Raw genomic sequence first — 23,439 nt, forward strand, 5'->3', positions numbered from 1 at the left:
CTGATGTACATCGACGATTACAAAGTTGATAATTTTGTCCAACGTCCTTGCACGCTATCGTCCATTCGTTATTTTGCGAAAATCTGTTGTAATGAGAATTTGTATCATACCCCGGAGGCATGTCTATTAGTTTGCGAACTTTTATCATCCCGGGAATAGCCTGTTAAAGTTCTCGCTTCAGTTAAACTCATGTCATATTGATGCAATGAAAATTGGAGAATGACGCAAAGTTTTACCTCCGCTCGAGCTCTGAGCAATATGCGATACTCGTAGTTTCATAGTTCGTGCGAAAGTAATCCTATTTATGGGTAACAATTTAACAGTTTCACACGGGTTCTGATGTAATTAAGTAGCAAAATGGATTACAGATGGGATGCGGCGTATTTAGGTTGACCGCAGGCTAGAGTTTAACCTCATTTTGCAGAAAGTATCAACCAGACGCATAATAAACAAAATTCGAGCGGTGGTGGTTAATCTTGTTCTGTTCATTTCATTATCAGTGTATATGAAAAAGTACAAGATTATTTTTCATGGAAATTTTGTTGCTTGTTATCTCAAAATTAATAAAAGCTTATTTTGTAAATAATAAGATACAGCCCGCGGCTTACAATCAGTGAATCCTTTGACCTTATCTATCCAAAGATATAATCTACCAATTTAAATTTCTGAGCTAAATATCAGGTCGGATCAACAATTTCGGAAAAAATAGTATCGAAAGTCCTTTCATTAAGTCAAATCTCTACTTTCATTCAATATAGGTAATAGAAGGATATGATAATGCAGTATTCAAGTACTTTATATACCTAATAATCATACTACATTTTTGCTTTAATCACATTCTAACTTTAACATATCAGACTCGCAAACAAAACAAAGGAAAATCACTGATATGTCAAAATATAAGTTATAACTTCAAAATAATCGTAAAGTTGTTTGAAATTCGGAGCCCAATGTTATTGAAATTGACTTTTCTTTGGCAAATCTAAATTTTATCAGCCGCCACATTATGAAGCTGACGTCATGCAATGGAATATATTATGTTAATACGATATTTTATGTAAAATAATTTGGGCGTTCGTAAACTTTACAGTATATTTACGGATTATTGTGGCTTTAGTGTTCAAATATATTTTTGATATCTAGATAAAAAGCCTCCCCTAGAATTAGTTTGTTTAAATATAGCTTAGGTAAAAACTACCCCATCAACATGGGCAAATTAACATGACACTAATCAAAGAGATTGAGATTTTATGAAGTAAAATTAAAAAGTTTAGTCATATTATTCAAAAAGTTAAAAAGTAAAAGTAATGAGCGAGTGCCAAATGCTATACCGTTCCGATTAGAACGATCTCTATATCGATTAGAACGGTCTATAGGTATATTATTATCAAAGTATTAACTTCTTTCTTAAGTTTTGAATTTAATGAAAACGATGTTATAATATAGGATTAGAGTAAAATAGGAAATTATAGGTACAATACGACCTAATAGATTATACGCACCACTATACGAATACGCGAAACATACCTATATCTGTTTTTAACCAATCTTGGTTTCATTTGATGGTCGATTAAGCGCCGAATTTCGTAAAACCCACCCAACGTTGCACAGGCAATAATACAACGCATGTTCTGTTTAAATTGCATGTAATTGCCCAGCGGTTTCGCCTGAGCGTTAATGAATTAGCCGGCCACTCGTATATCAGTTTAGAAGCCTAGAAAAAGCTATTTCGCTCCCGTATTTGCCCGCAGGGTACAGCCAGATTAGCCCTTTACCCCTGCCTAGGGTTTGCATTAAGTCCAGTTTGTATACTTCCAAATTACAATTATTTGCTAGCGAACATCAAAAATTGATTCATATTAAATGTTTTAACTTTGTCTCGGCATTGACTTAGACTTAAGAGGAAGTTATAAAGTAGAGTGCAAGGATTAACAAACAAACAAAAATACTTTATTATGCACCAAGAAATAAAATTTACAAAAGTAAATATATAAAAGAAAGAGACACAGTTGAGCACAATAGGATTAAGTCGTATGTAGTATAGATGTTATTTTTCGATTCGATTAATAATTTGTGTGCAGAAATAGAATACCAACAGTTAGCTTTTTCCGGCTTTAACTCCATAACAATAAACAAGTTATGGGGTCGAATAAGTAGTGTTTATAATTTACTGCAAAGGTTTCAGATATTGATCATAAAAAATTATAAACGTAATATTATTTTTAATCTGACCTGATTTTCTTATTTATCAGCTAATAACATTGTTTAAATAATATCATTGGCTAATAATAGCTAGCCAAAGACATTTCTTTTCGAGCAATATTAGGTAATTCTACAGCAAGTTTCCTTTTAAATATGTACAGTTCTCCAAAAGTAATAATGCGCATAGAAATCTTCGTCACTGTTCGGCAACTGTCATATTCCCGGGGCGTCCGAAGATGATATTATGTATATAGAGTAGTTAAATACATTTTCATCATGCATAATTTAGTCAAATTATGTGTTTTATGCTAAAAGAGATTAATATTGATTTGTAAGTAACGATTTTGTTTCGATAATTCCTTGTAAGTAAATAGCGAGGATAACCCTACGATTGCGAATATATCTTTGTTGGATTGATTTACTTGGAAAAAATTATAGTACTTTTAAAGTGTCTTACTGAAGCTGGTGTTATGATGGAAGAAAAGAAGGTTAAAATAACACAAAATTTATATTGTATAAAATATGGTTTTCAAACACAAGTTTACATTTAAAGATTAAACCATATAAATCTAATCATTAAAATCTCAGTTCAAAAGTATTGCAGTACTGGTCATTCTTCAATATTATGACATTTACAAAAAAATAAAAATAAAAACAATCAAAATCAGGGATTATCTTTATTTCTGGCATTTTAGATACATCGGAACTTTCATTATGCCCTTCTGCATTCTGCACCTGTGTAAAATGTAAATCATTTCATCGATTAATTCAATTCACCTTTAAAAAACAAAACCAAGAATATATGAATGTAATAGCAGCTCTATATAATTCCACACAAAGAGAACACGTGCAGTCACCACCAATATTTAAAGACGACTGACGGATTTTTGAGTTTTTTGACTGACAGGCTACCGTCACCTACCGCCCGATTTGTTTTTGATTGTGTATGACCGTGAATTGACGTGTATTTCTTTTGAACAAGGTGAAAAATGCAAGTATATTTTTTAGGGCTCTTACGATTCAATGATTCGAGTGTTTTCGGAAATACGACACTTAGCGAAGATTTGCATGCGCATTATTAATTTTGGAGTACTGTACATGCTTACTTATATCCAAAAAAATTTATCATGCTTTTTAAAATTTAATGGCGTGCTTTGCTTAGATTTCAGTTATATAAAGTGTAAGAAGGAATTAGACTATTCACTGAATTTAATGTGTTTATATTAATAAGAAATAAGTATAATAAGTATGCTGTATGTAGTAATCTTTTGAAAAACTTGGCTTAGCACATATTTTAATATTTGAAGATTGAATACCGACATGTTGCAATACAAAATAAAACTTATAATATTAAAAGATTTGAGAATGAAATATAATATTACATAACAGAAAATCTAAATCTAAAGAATCCTGAGAATTTATCAAACTCGTTCAAATGTATTCAAGTATATAATCACGACAATAGATAATATTCAACAGTATTTCATCTCTTCGTGTCTAATACAGGGAAGTACAATTATTAGATTATCGATACATAACTAGGTACCTACAATTACTAATGAATCAAGTGAGCTTTAAAGCGCTAAAAGCATTGAAGCCGATACTTTTCGGATTCGAAAATTAACAGAAATAACAAACATTAAACGATTATCTCTGAATAGCGAAGAGACCGATCTCGGAAGCAAGCAGGCTTGTGTGTGGGGGAGGGGAGGGGGGGCAGAGTGGGGTCGATGACCCCGGGTTATGCAAGTTGGCGTGATCGTAGACCGCTTATTTACCGAGTCGCTTTCACGTTGGGCTAGGTTAGGGTCCGATTTTGACACCGTTTATTTCCTACCTCCAACCTATTTGTTGAAATTGGATACCTTTCTCCTCGCGGTGATCAATTTTAACGAACGTATAGCTATAAATGGAACAGTATAGCAATCTTTCGTGTTCAAATCGTGATCTAATGATCAGTTGACTTTTAATAAATATAAATGGATGTTGCCATAATAGTCATTTCAATTTCATTAAACTTATTTGAAAACGTAACAAATCAATCAATCATAAAATATCCTCGTTATTTAAAAACCAAAGTACAATACATACGGATAAAATATCTATGACCTAATAATTATTAAACGCCTAATGGAATAAATAATTCTATTACTTATAATAGCACCCTTGCCTTTTTATCAAATTATGTTTATAACACTTTATATAACAATCTTTCAGGAATAAATTAATTCATTTCATAAATAATGATTTACTTCCTTCACGCACATTTCAATATTGGTAAAAATAATTTATTAAGTTTCGTTTTCAAGCGTCCATACTTACCTACATTTTATAATTAAAAAACATCTATCTTATAAACGCAATATAAACAACAAAATACTACAAACACTGAAGTCAAGAAATATAATTAAATTTTAAGTCTACATTCAAACAATGAAGGAATGTCATTCATCTAGCAATACTTGGAGAATGTCTGGACCCTCATAGCTTTCATAAAAATATTCAATAACGAGACGTCCAGTTAATGGAAAATAAATATCGAAATACTTCAGCAGACGCTTAGAAAACAATTAAAAATTATTTGATTGCGGTTTCAGTTTGTCTTTAACTATAAGTAAAAGAAACCTTTGAACCTGTGGCCTGTGCTTTGAACGCTTTTAAAAAAGTAATTGACGTGTTCGGACTGTATCTAGTTTATTATTGTTTTGATTGGACAAATATTTTAAAAAGTGTTGTACCTATGCTTTAAATACTTATTTGAACATTATGAAGAACTCCAAATTGATATAATCATACAAAAATAATATTATTATAACATAAACTTATTAAACGTTATGATAACTTGTAAAAAAGTGTTTAAGAAATATTTAATTGTATTTTTTTAAGTCATTGCGTTAATTAATAATATTAAATTTGTGATCTGTGACGCATCTAGGTACTACCTATATGTACTTCCTCTATGTTTTCCTTAATAATATTTTAATATTAATTTATTGTATAAAAATTGTTTTATATTACACTAACACAGTTAGAACGTATAATACAGTATTGTTTTTTTTGTATTTTTATGCACAAAGGCAAAGGCAAAGCGAATGCTTATTTATTTATGTAAATAGATATTTATATTGTACTTTAATTGTATTTTGCTAGCGTTGTTAGTGTATAATTTTTTTATAACTAATGCAATTTATTAATTACTCTCATTTCATCGATGAGTAATGAAATATTTTTTTAATATTTATATTGTCGTTCTATATTTAGTATCTACATAACGATTTGGCAGCTTGCTAGAATTCTGAAACTATTTGAATAAATATTAAATCAAATACTAATAGTATTTTTTTCAACAGCTGGGAAATATCTCAATTTCATATACATATATATATATATATATATATATATATATATATATATATATAATGTATTAGTTTCCTGTTGCTTGCCATAGAGTATCGAAATATTACATTCAAATAAAGTCGCGATAAAATCCATTTGTCGACTTACAATTAATGGTTTTCTATTTTAAAAAATGGCGGAAAAGTTGTGACCTCAATTTAAAAGCTTGTGACTTTTTTTATTAAAGATGATAAATGATAACACCAAAATTAAAAATAATAATATGTAGTTATATATTTTAGAGAGTCTGTAATTTGCCAAAATTTAGGTACAAGACAGAAGTTAAATGAAAATTTAGAAAGCTTTTAAGAATGTACATAAAACAAATTTCATTGCAAAAAAAGTGTCGTTGCGAATACTCTTATTAATTAAATGTTTCTACACAGAGTTTCATCTTATCTTAAGAGAACTAAATCTAATTCAGAACTCAGAAGCTATAACATGGTCAATAATTTAATTAAATCTAGTTCGAAAACCACTGCTTGGTTTCTGTGAATGTACCAAGATGAAGTTTTGATGAAATGACGAATTTTGAACTAAATCAAGTAACCAACGATGTACACTGGAAGCAATGTGATCATATCTTCGTATAAAATACGACGCATTTGACGGCTGAAAGCTTCCTTCTCTATATTTCTTTTATAACAAGTTAAATGATTTACTCAAGTTTCACCAGTATCGATAATTATAGAATTTTTATTTTATATAATTAATAAATATTAATCCATCAGTCCCCGGAATCACAGAAGAGAAAATCTCGCAAATTATTATCAGATTAAAGATTTAAACACCCACGTGACACGAATTTCTTGCGTCTTTATTTTGTTTTACCTATCTAGACTTAACTAATTTAAAAATGAAAGAAAACATTTTGCGCAGACATAACAAATTTTTTATAAAAACAATAGACTATGCAAAAAGATCGTATTATGTTTGATATTTCATTATAGCATGGTGCCCTTACAATAACAATTATGGAGGCAAGAGGGATCGAAATTCAGTTAGCAGGCTATAACCTGCGACGTAATTGATGCACTGGCAGTTAAATGGATTGATGGGGGACATTACTCAATAATTGCAAAAAAAATATTCACATACTAAATATTAGTTATTACGTGGTAATTTAGTAACGTTTCGGAATGTATGTTTTGGCAGTTCATATTGATGTATCTAATAAGGTAATAGAACGAACTATGTATATTTGGGTGATTCGGGATTCTAGAAAAATAATTCAGTATTAATAAATTTATTAAGTAGGACGACAAACAAATTGATTACTTAGATATGAATTTCTGTGATTTCCATATTATTGCATCGTTAAAGCTATTATTAATTAGATACAAAACACCGAAATTTTTGCGCGCATTTCAAATGTCGACATAAATTCACTAATCAGTAAAAAATTGTTAAGTAATATTAACTGTTATTTAATAATTTTATATTGGTGAATTTTGTTACGATTATCATGCAATTGTTAAATACTGCTAGTCATATTTTTTTATCGTTTACATCACAAATAATAAAAAATATTATATACCTTCTCATTTAACGTAAATTAAGGAACGAGCATAAGTTTATTAAGTGTGTTATTAACATGAAGTAGTTCATGTTTTTGTAAAAAAATTGTGCGTTTATAATAAATCATTACATTATAATTTTAACAACACAATGCTTATTTAATGAAGTCGGTTTAAAATAATACAGTAAATATTCTTGAAAATCGATTATACCTTCTAAAATAAACAACAAAACTAACTCATTCAACATCAGCCTCAACAGCTATGTAGATAATAAATGTAAAGCCATCACAAAAAATTGTAATCGACACTATTATTTTATCTGTGCAACAGTTGAGCGGCTGTCGTCATCTGTATCTATTAAGGGCCGAAGAGAAAATTTTATTTTATTCGATTGCGAGCGGATGCCCAAGACTTCAATCTCACTGGCTTCCGGCGCATTTTATCAGTTTACAAACGGCTCTGGAAACTATTTGCTTCATCTTTCAAGGAAAAATAAGTCTATAAATCGAATAAAATGCACATCCTACAATATTTATGAATAGTTGAGACGCACAAAATAAAATTCTTCGTTTATTTTTGCAATTTATGACATACGATAAACTATTTAAATGTTAGCGCCTAAACGTAATATTGTTGAAGATTTTAAATACGATAATTTGGAAGAAAAAGCTTGCAATGTGGAAAAATATTTCTTTAAAGTAGCTTTTATAAAGATACCCAACAGCAACCTAATATATGAAAAATGTTGTCATTAAGTATTTATATTAAAAGCAATGGGTAAAAAGTAAAAGCTTAATAATATATTCATCAAAGAAAAAATGCCGTCTACCGTCTAATGGACGACATTGATGGACTGAAGTCTCTCTTTGACACTTAAATATAACTTAACAACTTTAAAAAAGTCTTACTTTCAAGTTAAACTAGTTGAATCGCATAATGGCCCGGTTATTTTCTTTCGTTTAAATATTTATTTTATTTATTAGTATTTAGTATACATCATAATAAGTATTATTGTACCGCATGAATTATTAAGCTATTGCATAGCTTCTATCGCGGGCCTTGAGCGCGGGGACCGAATCGAGAAATTCCGTAACAAAAAACCTCACGCTCCCCACTCCGACGGGCGGAGGTGTGGCTTGAAGGCATAGCATGCAATAGCTTTACTGCGGCAGTCCCCGAGTGTCACACGTATTTTTTTTTAATTTTAAAATCACACAAAATTAACAAACTATAGTCTTATTGTTAAAACTATCTCTACAAATTTGGTAAAAAATAGTAAGGATACCATATTAAAAACATATAGTTATGTATAAAGGTCACACACTGATCAAAATTTACTCGTTCTAATATCTCATGTCCCATGCCGAATGTATGTTTCAATACCTACTATGATGAAACATACATTCGGCAAGTCTGTATAATTCGAAAATAACGATATACGTATCATGTACGTGCAGGGAACACTAAAACACGTGTGAGAAGACACCTTTAAATATATTATACTAGGCTAGCTAGCGACATCGTCGGGATAAATACATGATGTATGAAAATTAATTTTTAACGCAAGGTTGGTTTCATCCTTTTTAATAAAGATTTTAAATTTATTTTTATTGTTCTATTGAAAGATGACACTTGTGATTAAAAAATGTATAGCAGTATTAATAATAATAAATACAATAGTATGGAGCTTTCAAAAACGAAATCTGTAGTTTTCAGAAATCAATGTTGTATTATGGATATACATACTTACAATTACTACCTATACCTTACGTACATACCTAATATTTTTAGAGCTAGCGCGCAAGAGCAACTTTTGTCTTCGCAACTATTTTGTCTCTCCCATCAACTCAGGCTAATAAAAAAGTCTCCCGGGAGTTGCGTCGCTACGTGCGTGCACTTTCTTACTAGCCCATAGAGTTGACGGGACCTCTTGCGCGCTAGCTCTAAAAAGTTTATAATATTTTATTCGGTCATAAGTTGCAAATTATATTCCATACTGATAGATGATTATATCCTGGCAGAGCATTTCCGGGTCAGTTAGTAGCATTTACAGATAAATGAACACTATAATAGATACCGCTTATTCCAATAAAATAAATCAATACGTTCGCATCGAGATGGCGGTTTCACGGAGCGTAAAATCACATCTTTCAGTGCAGACTCTGCGAAGTGTGTTATATCCACATTCTAATTAATAATTATCCACTTACGCGCGGCACGCTTGTTAAATGGTAACGAGATTGTATCTCGTGTTGGTTTAGTGAAGAGTTATTTTTGTAAATAATAATTACGGTGTTTATTTTATATAATCTTTGTCCCGACGTGGGGAATCATTAATGATAATAGTTATTATTTTTAAAACAAAAACCTATAAAAGCTACCTCCTATCATAGCAAACACTTATCCGTGATACATTTTCAAAAATTCATTTTCTCTCATTCTTAATGTCTATAGGTACTTTAGCATAAGCTTTGCATTTAAAAGGGGTATATTTTTAAAGCTTTAATTTAGCTAAGTAGGTAGGTTTATGATTATATGAAAGATACTCTATAGATAAAGATAGAAGACACACATTAAGAAGAGTATTAAATTATTAATAGATATACTTCATGATGCCTGTAATCAAGGCGTGCAAATGTTAAATTAGACCGTAGTCGAGACCATATTCGACCCGGAAAACAATACCAAATTATGCAAATTGGAGCTCCTTAAAATTCAGTAGAATTTTTTGCATCTATTCATAGATATTCACTGTTATATCTCCGATAATTTGCAAGCAAACATGTCATAAAAAAAAACAAATATTATCGTTTATATTATGACCATAACATATTAATTCGCATAGTAATTACGAAATACGACAATATTTTTCATACGCAAAGATTTTAATAACAAAATGTGTAATTAGCACATCGTAATTCGTAACACGTCATGGACATTTATTGTATTTAAATCTAAAAGTAAAAATTCGATACAATGAAAAAATAGGAGATGGTTAAGGTTGATAGGAAAACATGTGTTGTTGTTTTTAAAGTGAATAATGATGTATCTCGTGTTGGTTTAGTGAAGAGTTATTTTTGTAGACCAATGTCATTTTTGATGTTCATTACTTCCCAAACCATTGAATCACTAATGGCATTAAATTTGAGTCCCTCCGCTTTCCCTTTGAGTGGTCTACAAAATTTCCGGATTACTTCCAATGCGATCGTTCTTATAACTCTTTTTGGCTTTTTGCATCGGCGAAAAAAGCCCTCCCTGCTTACGGCTGTCATTAAAATAACCTGTAATAGTGTAAGTAAAGTAATATTTGTTTTAATTATCATACTATAATATAATAAATAACCTGTATTCGATCTTTTTAATATTTATGTTTATGTAGGCAGGGATTAAACTTAAAAAATGCCTATATTATAAGATAACAAAGTCTACTAAATTATACAATTTAGTTTTATTTGGTGTGGGTGTTTTAGAAGTTAGGATATTTTATACTGCAGAAGCTTAATACCTACAGCCTTATAAGGAATGGAATGCATTCCAGACGGTTTGCGGTAGTGAGACTATAATGCATAGAACAATATATATTTCATTTTGAAGGTCAGTACAACTACGTTCAATAAGGCTTTGTCTAATTAATTTATGAAATATATCTAAACTAATTCTTTCATTTTTATTCAATTGCAAATGAATTTGATCTTTTCGTAATTGAATTCGTTGCAACTTTCTATATCTAGTTTTTACCGCATTAATTGTTTTTATGTGATACCTTCTAATAAGTACTTACTAAGCGGAGGGGACGCATGACTAACTCCTATACCTAACAGTGGTTGTTTAAGATACATTGCAGAGTTATTAAACGTCTTTAAACATTCCCACAGAAGAATAACTTCAATGGAAAATTATCGAATAAGGTATTATGGTCTAGAAAGAGATGGAGCGAATTTTAGTAGCGTGCGAGAGTGAGACGAAATAACGGTTAGTGTAGGTTCAACGTTCGCCTCTTGCGCAGTTTGTTGAACTGTTCTCAGTACTTAGGAAAATTATCAGGGCTGCCTCTTATTGTGATTATGTAATTTTACGTAATAGTTTGTAAACTGTTTGCCTGCAAATTAGAATGATGGACAATGAAATTGTAGATATATTATGATGTGTCTTGTCCGATTACTGTTTATGTATCATAATATGGTTGGAGAGAAAATGTCGGTACGTAAATTGATGTGATATAATAATGCATGTGAACCGGTAGTAAGATGTTATTGATAGCATTCGTGATTGAATCAGTTCGCTAATGGAGAAGCAAACCAGTGACGCATTACCTGAAAGCATCAAACGCGGTCCACAGACATCCGCTTCAATTAGTTATGGATGCTCAGTTTATTAGGAAGTGAGACGGTGTGGTCGCGTTTATACAGCTCACTTAGTGGACCGTTTCTTGTCACATTGTATTTCGTTTTTATTCAGTGGCAGTTTTAAACATTTAAATGAATAAAGAATTTTCTGAATTGAGTTGATTATTTTTCCGATCCAAATATCGACCAATAGAATTGCACCATTCGACGCCACGTGGTACAACCTACATGGTATTATACTGATAATTTTTTGAAAATTTTCTCTGGTCGTTGACGTCAAACTGACAGGTTCAATTCAATTGTGAAATTATTGGCCGACATTTGGGACGGAAAAATAGTCTCCCGAATACCACACGATCTTCAAAATTATCTGGCATTTCCCTCAAGGTTCCCTGCAAACAAATAAAGTCGTCAAGTTTTTCAGGAAAAATCACTCGCGCTTCGCGCTCGTGATTTTTTGACCTTGACTAAAAACTTGACTCCTTCATTTGTTTGCAACGAACCTATCGGAAAATACCCGATAATTTTGAAGCTCTTGTGGTATTATAAGTGAATATTTGTGTTGTCTGTGGTGATTTTCTCTACTTTCTCACTTAGATGATTATTATGATGATGCTAAAATAAACAATAATAAATATTTTAATAAAATAATGATCTTTTTCTTGATTTTTAATTATTACTGTAATTTAATGCCAATTATAAAACAATAAAATAATTTATTTAATTGCACTGACAATAAAAAATGTGTGCGTGTACTAGAGTACACACGTAAGAAGTGAAACTTCTTTATGTCCTTATTTTTCAAAAAATAATTTACTATATACAATATTAAAGAAATACGTTAGTCACACGCTCGTCGCTACCTACTTAAATATTTACACCGGCCGCTGCTGCAACTCGCTCGCTTCGCTCGCTCGGCTCGTGCGGTAGTTCAAAAGTTAACCTAAGATGCTCGTCGCTTCGCTCCTCGCTACCTATTTGAATATTTACGCCGGCCACTGCCGCGACTCGCTCGCTTCGCTCGCTTGGCTCGTGCGGTAGTTCAAAAGTTAACCTAAGATGCTCGTCGCTTCGCTCCTCGCTACCTATTTAAATATTTACACCGGCCGCTGCTGCAACTCGCTCGCTTCGCTCGCTCGGCTCGTGCGGTAGTTCAAAAGTTAAGACAGAGGTTAAGCTTAAATAACTTGAAAAATAAATAACATGATCACGCCCACGTGTTGGTGTTTTAAAAAATTCAATCAAAAACTGAGAATAACTTTTAATATTTTAGAAAAATAAATATGTACCACAATCAACATTCAAATGTTAGAAAAAATTTATACCATAATTCCACCCACGTGTTAGTGTATATCTATACATATATTAATAAAATTGTAAAAAATTGAAAAATACAATCAAAAAGTGAGGTTAATTTTAAATAACTTAGAAAAATAAATACCATAATAACACCTAAGTATTAGAAAAAGAGATGTAATTACTTACTTTTTTTAGAAATTCACTGGAATTAGAATTAAAATAAACACTTAGATTTTGCTGATCACTTTAATGTAATATTACCACGTCACTATAGAGCGTTGGAAATTAATACGAGTGCAATAGAAAAACGGTCAAGTAAAGTGATAGGACGTACGTTAAAACGATACGCTATCCCTACTCCGCTGGAGAAAGTATACTTCGAATCACGCGTGGTAGGGATAAGAAAAAGTTGGCGCGTAACGCAAAAATGTCACGAGTACGGCGTAACGCAAAAATGTCACGCGCGCGGCGTAACGCAAAAATGTTACACAACATTTTTTTCCACCCCCGATAAAGAAGTTTCACTTCAATTAAAGTAATTAAAATCGAAGTATATCGTAAAATTTTCTATTAAATTCCACTATACATTACCCATTATACGAAGTAATAAATATAATTAAAATACAGACGAGCCAACCCTAGAGTTGGAGTGAGCGAGAGGCGAGTAAGAGCAAGATGGTCTCGGTAGAAAGTCAGTTACGTAACTTGTTGCTTTATCGATCGGCTGCGCCTGCCCATGGACGCCCACGTGCGCTATTCGCTTGCTCTTTGCAAATCTTATACGTCATAATTGCAAGAACATTTTACTGGCTGGCTGATTACCGCCAAGAATGTATCTTCCATTTTATGATTTCCTATAAGTACTTATCAATGTGGAAACTTTGTTGCACTGTTCACTTGTCTAGATTAATTTTTATTAATTTAACTAAGTACTTTATTCTGAATGCTATAAAATACGGTTTAAATAAATGTAATTGGTATTTAGAGAAATAATAAAATCATTCAGTTTGAAATTATCATTATGCTTGTTGGCCATTATTAATTCCGACTTTCCGAGTTAAATAGCACAAATACATATTATAAAACGTAACTATTTCTAAAACTATGTAGGTATTGTATTTTATCGAAAAACTAATTTTGATGATTGACTTTTATTTTCTTTCATAAATAATGTCTACGGAAGATTATGAAAGGCGTCGAACCATGACCTTATCTATTACAATGCTCCTCTTCCTTTCCTTCCATGAGTTATGACCAGTCACATTCACCACACACCTCATGCGTGGAAGACACGCATCGTATACCATTTTATTATTTACATACTTAGATTCATCTTCAAACACATAAACACACATTTTACAACTTACATAAACATTTTACTTTGTAGTAGAGTACCTATCTCAACTTTTAATATAATTTATTGAACTTGTTATGCCTACATATTTATAGACATTATGCGGGTACATATACACAATTTAATAATTTTACAGTTAAGAAATTAACACTTCATACTCCTAGTGGAAGACATAGTTACCAACATAATTTCTATATAGTATGTATTAGGTATTCTATATATATGTATTAGGTATGGCTAATTGACCGGCTCCATTATCTTAAACTTTTCTTAGCGGAGAGTTCCTAAGTTCAGAGCTTTAAAAGACTTAGGTATAAAGTTTTGTAAAGAACGGCTCAGAATACAAAGGTTTATTTTCAGTAATGAATATTTAACATTCTTACTTCATATTTTTACACAGGACAGGAAAACAGACCTTGATATCTGCTTTACGATCTGTTGTATGAAAAAATCTGTTTATTTGTAGTTTATTTTGATGCGCATAACAATTCGTCATATCTGTGCATGTACTTCATGAATGTCAAAGTTATTTTCCAATGTTCCCTTCAAATGCGAATTCAAAAATGGTATCCCAAAATTTGGCAGTGCCGTTGAAATGAATACGCAAAAATGATGCGTCGAAAGACAGAGGCTTATATTTTCCATTAGCAACAACTAATGGATATTTATTATTCAAAAAATTGTTAATAATACAAACGTATCTAATGGAAAATTGGAAATATAATACAACCTTTTATCTGGATTCTGGATGTTAAAAAATCACAATAAACCAAACGTGCTTAAACCTATAAGTAATTATCAATTATTATATATCTGTAGTCTAAACAAACAGAAAATCAGATCTAAAAAGTAAACAAAATACAATCTGGAAAAACATGACATAAAATAAACCTTGAGATAATAAACACAAATAATAAAATACAAATACTTATCTATTTATTAATTGTGTTTTAACTGCTTAAATATTCACATCTCTTTTCTAAATAAATATTCCATACCGAAACAATTTTTGCAATATCGCTATACAGACAACGTCATAGGTAGCTTCTATCTACTTTTATTTCCAAATGAACTTTTGTTTCAAATAAATACGTTAAAAAGGGTATTCTGTAATAGGATTATAAACTTAGTACGACTAAGTATAAGATTTATAAATAATATCTGTTGAAATAACGTAATATTCTTAACTAACACAAGCTATTACGATTTAAGTATAGGTACTCAGATCACCTCTTTTTACTATTTTTATGGTCATTCAATATTAAGGCCATGCCCTACTTGAAAACTCGGCCTGTTAGACCTGAGTTCAAACGTTCCACGCTAAGTATGTCGATAAAAATATACTTCCTAGTAGACGAGGGGAGTAAAAAAATATCCAACTAGATTAACTTTATAATTAAGACATCAAAACGACACGCATGATAATTAGAAATACATTTTATAAGCACGGTTACAATTGTCTTTTATTCCTAAAATACATATCTGAAAAAAAATCAATCGTTCATACTACGGAATCGAAATTTTAGAAAACAAATCGCACTTCATTGCGTTTGGGAACATGGATCGGGTCAGTTAAGCCAATTCGGGACAGCTAAGTCCTTTGACGTCATGTTGTATTGATAGCTAACCCATTTGATTGAGCCATTCTAGTCGCAGGAATAATCCTCTATTTGATTCTTTAAACATAGTGCAGTTTTAATGTTCATGCAAAAATAGACCTCATGTATATTTTAATAGGACCTATATTAATAGATTTGAGTGCGGTTTCTCTGTCGAAAGTTTAATTGTCAGTTAAGATGGTTTAAACTACATTTGCCGGGAATAATTCCATTAGTTTCTCGTTGGAGGAAGTGCCAGGTTTTCAGCAAATTAGCTTGAACACTGATTTAAATTTGGAGATTCTATATTGAAGTATAAAGGAAACGATGTAATTTAATTACCTTCTTTTAAAAAATCTCACCTTAGAACTTATACATCAGACGAACTTTATAAAAGAACTTACTTACACATCAGACTCAGTTTTCTAACCATAATATATCTCTGTAAATAATAGTCTATGAAAAATTACTTTTCATAGCATATTATAACGTGATAATAAGTAGGATATTGCACGCCTCATAAGCGAAGCGTTGAGGTGGGTACTACTGTCACTTCGCGCAAAACATCTGATTTTTCAAACTTAAAATGTCTTTATGTATCATACATTGCACTTGTAAGATAATACATACACACACATATTAAGAAAAAACACTATTTTTAACGTTCATGATATTTTTGATGTCATTTTTGTTATTTAAACTAGTTAAAAAACAGTTTAAAAAAGTTCTGTCTTGGACGTCCGTGTGTCTGTATGTGCGGATCCTTTTTCTTGTTAACACGATAGCGACCGAAATACTTTACTAATCGAGTCTTTTTTTTTCTCTTACGCTTGAGTATGCTCAGGAATAGAACCCTTTCATTTTTCAGGGTCTGATTCGATGTGGTTTAATTGTTATTAAATAAACAAAAATAATAATTAATAAATATTTATTAAAAAAAAATTATGAGGCGTGCACTTTTGGATTTTCCAAATTATTTAAAACTATAGTATACTTACGTAATTCGTGATATAAATTGATTGTAATCATTGCAAATAACCATATCTGGACCCCTTGTATTAAGTTTGGCGAGACATCTACAAAAATTAAAAATCGTGATATATTGTGACATGATTGTGACTCTGTGGAGTGTGGGTTGATGTGATTTATTTAATTTTACAAGGCGTAGGGTGAACCAAGGGAGCTTTTATTTTAGTTAGAATCGCCACTATCTATATAATATTAATTCCTAAATTTATTTGCTATTTTAATTTATATGTTCATGTTTGTGGAATTATTTTTTAAGACATATCTGAATATGTCTTAAAAATAATTCCTAATCTGAATTAGTAAGTTGCCTAATGGAAACTGATATTGTATTCTGTTTTCATGTATTCAATGTTCTTAGGCTTAAATTTAGGTACATACGTATTTAAAATTGAATGCCTTGTGTATTGCGAAATGGAATCTGGAAGTAAGTCTAGTATACCTCAATTAAAGGTTTTGGTGCAGATGACTATTTTATATAATATATATTATAAATAAAGTAAATATTTAAATAAATAAATAAATCGTTTATTTGCAAGTAAATGGTATACATAGGTTTTAAAATACATTATTACAGCATGTTAAGCCGTCATTCAACAGCATGCAAATAATTATACATTATTGATTAGATATACATTTTACATGTCACATCTTTCTCAGTTTTATTTTATTAACATTAATTCATTTGTTATTAATTCACATTATTATAGTTAAATTTGCAAAAGAACATTCGATTTATATTATTTTATTTTGTTTTCTATGTTTCTCAGAAATATCAATTTCATATCACTGAATAACACCTTAATTAATTTACTATATTTAGAAATAGATATCCTCAAGGAGCTTTTCCTTTATAAAAGTATCATTAATGGGGATTTGTCTGTATATTATCGATTCTACTAAATGTAGCTTGTTAGTGAAAATGAAGTGTTATATTGAAAATCACGCGTGGGAAGTAGCCAATCAGCACTCTGTTTGATGCAATATTCTATGAATATAAAAGCCATTCTTGTATACATATAAATATCTTCTATATTATGTCTCGCTTTGCAAATACATTTCGTTACCATTTCAATGTCATTTTTAATAACTATTAGTCTTTGTCAGCCACAGGCTTATTATACACCTTTTTATATCATTTTTTTATTTTATTGCTATATACCATAGTATTAGAAATAAGTGCGTTAATCTTAATAAATATGGAACAAAAGGTATTTAGAAACCCCTTTAATATAATAGACAAATCCTATCAAAAATACCTCAGGGCTCAGACACTTATATGCACTGGACTTCATTCCATTCTGTCTAACACCCCTCAAAATATTTTATTAATTCCAAAATACCTTGTGGCTATACAGGTACGCACTACCTTTTAAATTAAATTAAAATACTATCAATATCCCCCTGGATGTAACTAAATTATAACAATCATTATTATCTATAAAAATGTAACTACTTATATCTAAGTTAGGCCTCTGGGATTTTTCCAAATAGGTATATCTCGATATTCACTTCATAAGTTAATTCGCCGTCTGGCTTCATTTTTATAATGCTTCGTCCCTTCTATTATTCATTGTTATGAAAATATTCTATGAAGACCAGTATCTATGTGTGATATAGGACAGGTATATTTCTTATCCATTTTCACGGATCGATTTGATCATGGATAAGCGGTGTATCTATGCCAAATATGTAGGGACATAAGAGAAGGGACTCCTAATAGTCAGTAAAGAATGAATCCACGATCTCCTGGGTGTAATACTTAAGATTACCACTGTAAGTACTAGATCGTCGGATTAAAAGATTCAATCAATTAAAAACAACGTAACAATTACGTAATGTTAAATAAATCCGCTGTTGCATGTCTAAACCCCAATATAGAAACTAACATGGTTTAAGGGCTGATTTTTCAATCCTTGGTTAAAACTTATTCATCGAATAACGTACAGTAGAACTCCAATTATCCGAATTAATGGGGACCGGGACCCATTCGGATAATCAAATATTCGGATAATCGGATTTTTTTTTTAATTTGCAATTGGAGAGAATAAAAGCTACGTTTCGATATTGCACTATATTTTTATGGAATTAAATGAAAGAAACATGAAATTTTCACATGTTTTAAATATATAAATAAAATGTACCTACTTATGTACAAGTTTAGAAATAAAAATCATTGTTTTTTAAATATCTCAAGTCAGTGTAAGCACAACAAGTCAAGTCAAGACTTGACGCGCAAACACTGGCTTCGCGGGGGGAAGAATAATAGCGCACTTTGACGTTTTTTGGACAATTTTTTGTGATTCGGATAATCGGCGATTCGGATAGTCGGAGTTCGGATAATTGGAGTTCTACTGTATTAAACTACCATTTCAAAAATGTATTCTAATTGTCCGTATATGACAGTTTACAGGTGACATTTTAAAATGTTCCTGTAATACTTTATTGAACGGATAAATTTTAACCAAGGATTGAAAAATCGGCCCTTAATCGGATTGACATTCAATAGTCAATACGCATCCCTTTGATATAAAAATATACGCACTTTGGATTATTGTTACAAAAAATATAGTCTCTTCTAACAATTAGATTGTAATCGAGAGTGGATGAAACAATAATCTTTATTGTATGACAATAAATTTATCTGATAAAATATTTATATTTTGCATTGTTACCTCTTGATGGAACTGCATTTTATACTTAGTAAAGATTTTTAAAGAAACACACAATTCACTAGTTCTACTTTTATTTCGATTTTATTAAAGTTTCGATAAATCATCGTCAGGTATCTAATATATATTATGAAGAGGATAATTTGTATGTTTTTAAGTAACAAATAAACTCAATAGTCACGCTTTTAATTTAAAATAATATTTGAACTTATGTACGAGTAGGTAAGCAAATTTAAAGGAAAACTTGAATTGTTATATGCACGAGTGTAGAATTAACCAGCATCTCTATCAATTCATTGTTTACTTCAATATTGTATTACCATTCGCATAAACGTTACTCTATATTTACAATGTTAATAGCAAAGCTCCTGTTACTATGCTATGACGTAAAACATTTTTATCTATAAAACCGATACTGTACGTGGGCGGTTTGGTGGTTAATTAATATAGCAATTAAACTTAATAAACGGTTCCCAAAATAAATGATGATTGAACGAGATACATGAGATATAAATAACATTTTCCATAGATAAGAAAAACCTTTTAAGTAGGTTCATGGACATGAATACGACATTTGTACAAACACGCATTCCACAACTTTAATGTATTTGTTTAAGTGAATAAAGAGCGATATTATTTTTTTCTTTTCGAGTGAAATCTTTTCGAAGGTAGTCAATATATTCCTAATAACTAGCAGATTATATAAATACTATAAATATTTCTATAAGTTTTTTCGTGAATTCGTAAAAAGCATTCAATCAATTTCATTAATTTGCTACAGGATAGAAACGTCGTCATAATAACTAAAGTATAATGATTGAATCCGTGACCTTATAAGTACTGAAAGAAAATCTCATTTCATAACATGACAGAAAAAGATTTTCATTATGTTACTGAATAGATGGTTCGATATTATAATTATTATGAGTATTATAAAATTAGTTGCGAAAAAGCTACGCACATTTTTACGTAGATCCCTGGGTCTAAAGAATTTTCATTCATTCCAGTCATCTCCAAGATGACCTTTTTGATTATTAAACTTTCTCATTGAAAAAAAAAACGAAACAAATCAATGATATCATATAAAAATAACTAGGTAGGTATAAAATTAAAGCAAATATATATCGCTACTGTATCCTCATAGTTGTCAAAGAATATTCAAAACTGTACAAAAATGACAAACAACGCGCGACACAAAACACAGCTGAAAACGGATATATCAAACGCAGCCGTTCTTCACTATTCGAAGCGTGGATTGTTTAGCTAATTGGAGCGTGGCAGCAAGGGAGGCTGCACCTAAACATCACAAACATGTAACTCGATAATTTGATATCACAACGAAGCTTTAAACTATATCTGTAGGTATATAAAAATGAATCTTCTATACATTTCCCTTGGTCGCAACATCACGCGAGAACAGCTGGACCAATTTCGATAATTATTATTTCAATGTGTTGTCAGGAGAAGGATCTTATGAAGAAAAACCTGAAGAATTTTTTGCCAACAATTAATAAAACGTGAAAACATACCGGCCATATAAACTATACGGCCGGTTTGACAATTTGCGCAAAGACAAGACAAAGTCTGTTGGGTCAACTAGTTTTATATAAATACTAGCGGTCCGCCCCGGCTTCGCCCGTGGTACCTACATGTTTAAACTATCCTATCTCTCAAGTTGGATCGAACTGCACATGGTGTGCGAATTTTATTATAATCGGTTAAGTGGTTTAGGAGTCCATTGAGGACAAACATTGTGACACGAGATTCATATATATATATTAAAGATGTCCTATATTTTTCCATACCTGAGCATTTTTCCATAAATTCGCAAGTTATCGAGTTACAGACTACGCTGCAGGCAGCTTGGTAACTCAATAGTGAGATGGCGGGTTTTACAGTCTTTTTAGTTTCCACCGGCAACTCCGAGGCTGAGGTAAAAATGTAAATCAGATTTAAACGTTTATTTAACACAAAAATATGGTTTTATGTGAGCGCCGCGACCGTAATTATATGCCTCGCTGGAAAATAACGAGTAGATACATATGTTCGCTGTGCATATTAGATACAACTATGAAGTTAGGTTTCAGTTCTATTAATAATTCATTCACATCTCGCTCAGAAAGACATTCAGACTAGATTTATTATTAGGACCCTGCGTTCGATCGAGAGTATTTCAGGCAAAAGACTGTCTCAATATTATCTAATTTTAATTTTAGTATTGGAGTTTTAGTTGACATAGCCTACATATTAAGAAATCGAGATTAAAAACTATAAAAATGCTACACTACAAAAATAATCTTATTATAATGTCCACAATTATGATATTACTAGCTTCCGCCCACGACTTTGTACGTGCATGATGCATCCCCGTTTTTCCCCGTTCCCGCAAGAATTTCGGGAAATCCTTTCTTAGCGGATGCCTACGTCCTAACATCTACCTGCATGCCAAATTTCAGTCCGATACGTCCAGTGGTTTGGGCTGTGCGTTGATAGATCACTATATCAGTCACCTTTGAGTTTTATATATGTATATAGATATCTAAAATATCTTTACATTATAATGTATTCTTATGCCAATATTAATATGTTAATCTGCGTATGCATATTGGCATTGCATCTTATAAATAAATTAACCTAAGTTAACCCGCTGTAAGTTTCTCAAAATATACAAGTTCATCAACCTATAACGAAGAAACCTTTTATATTCTTACAAAATTACAACGTAACTTTGAATTACAACATTAATAGCGTAAATACAATCAAAACTTTAAATCTATTTATAACTAGTTTCTTTTTACCAACATTTCATACAATTCTTTACGTTTTATAGTTGCTATAATATTTGAGTTGCATCAAAGAGATTTAGACAAACGTGTTTGATTCAATGCCCAACTTTCATATTCTGTTGCTCCGTTTTATATCGCAAATTATCCTGATATTATATCCTTTTAAATAAAAAAGCAGATCACTTAAAGACAAAAATAATATTAAATTTCTTTATAAGCTTGTCATTCAACAATGTATTATAACCAGATAAAGTAACCGTCATTCAAAGGAATGTCCAAAGCTCTCTCAAACAGTATAAATTGAAAATCTATTGAAATACTGTGAGTTTGCAGTGATAAAACTCCATTTTTATAAACCATTAGTTGCACCCAGCTAAACGCTTCTAACGTTTAAAATTATTCAAACATTAACACAAATAGGGTATAAATAATTAGAGCGATCTAAATAACAAAGTGGGACACAACGACACTCCAACAAGCTTGAATCAAAGAAACTGTGCTAATTCTATCGAACCGTTCCTCGTAAAGGCTTGGTACTAATCCCCACTCTAAATCCATTTGAGATTGCATTGAAGCACTCAGATGCATTAATAAGCTGTACGTTTGGTTTGGTCGCACGTAAATGTATCAACAACGTGGCGTTAGATGCAGCGTGGATGCAAATTATAGTCTGACCTCAGTCCGGATACTCGAGTCTCGTGTTTGACCAATAAGAATACATCATGACATAATGTGTGAAGTCTTACTTCGTATGATACTACTCATATTTTAGCAATTTCTTTTATTATTAACAATTAATATAATTAATAATAATAGATATTTATTTTGAAATTAATAAGCTTATACGCAATAATATTATATATTATAGGTTTGACCATTCGATATTTTTACTTAGCTTTCAATAAAATATACATATTATATTAGTATTTTCAGCAGTGTAGACTTGTGAACAAACAAAGGAAAGCTTAAAATTTCACTTAAACCATAACATTTCGTCAAAATCGGTCTACAAACGCAAACGCAAAAGACCTACAAACATCTTCACAGCCCTCTAAAAACACGTATTCGTGAACATTTAGGTCAATATCTCACAAAGAACAACACGAATCGTGTGAAACAACACTTAAATTCTTGTACGAAGCGACCCGTGTGTAACCAGCCTTAGATCCTTCTATATAGGTGAGAGGCACGCTAGAGCTAAACGGTACACTTCTTAATTTTCTCTCATCTCAAAGGAAGA

General features: G+C 31.1%; 1 protein-coding gene across 1 annotated transcript in view; it reads left to right on the top strand.

Annotated features, from left to right (window-relative positions):
* Eip78C (Ecdysone-induced protein 78C) overlaps nucleotides 1-23,439 on the top strand; it is a 45,960-nt gene that overhangs the window by 5,633 nt on the left and 16,888 nt on the right. The gene's annotated exons all lie outside the window — the stretch shown is intronic.

The sequence above is a fragment of the Colias philodice genome, chromosome 1 (assembly GCF_061535455.1).
Source record: "Colias philodice isolate Cphi_HAF_F1 chromosome 1, ilColPhil1 Martin Lab GWU primary, whole genome shotgun sequence".
Taxonomy (NCBI): Eukaryota; Metazoa; Arthropoda; class Insecta; order Lepidoptera; family Pieridae; genus Colias; species Colias philodice.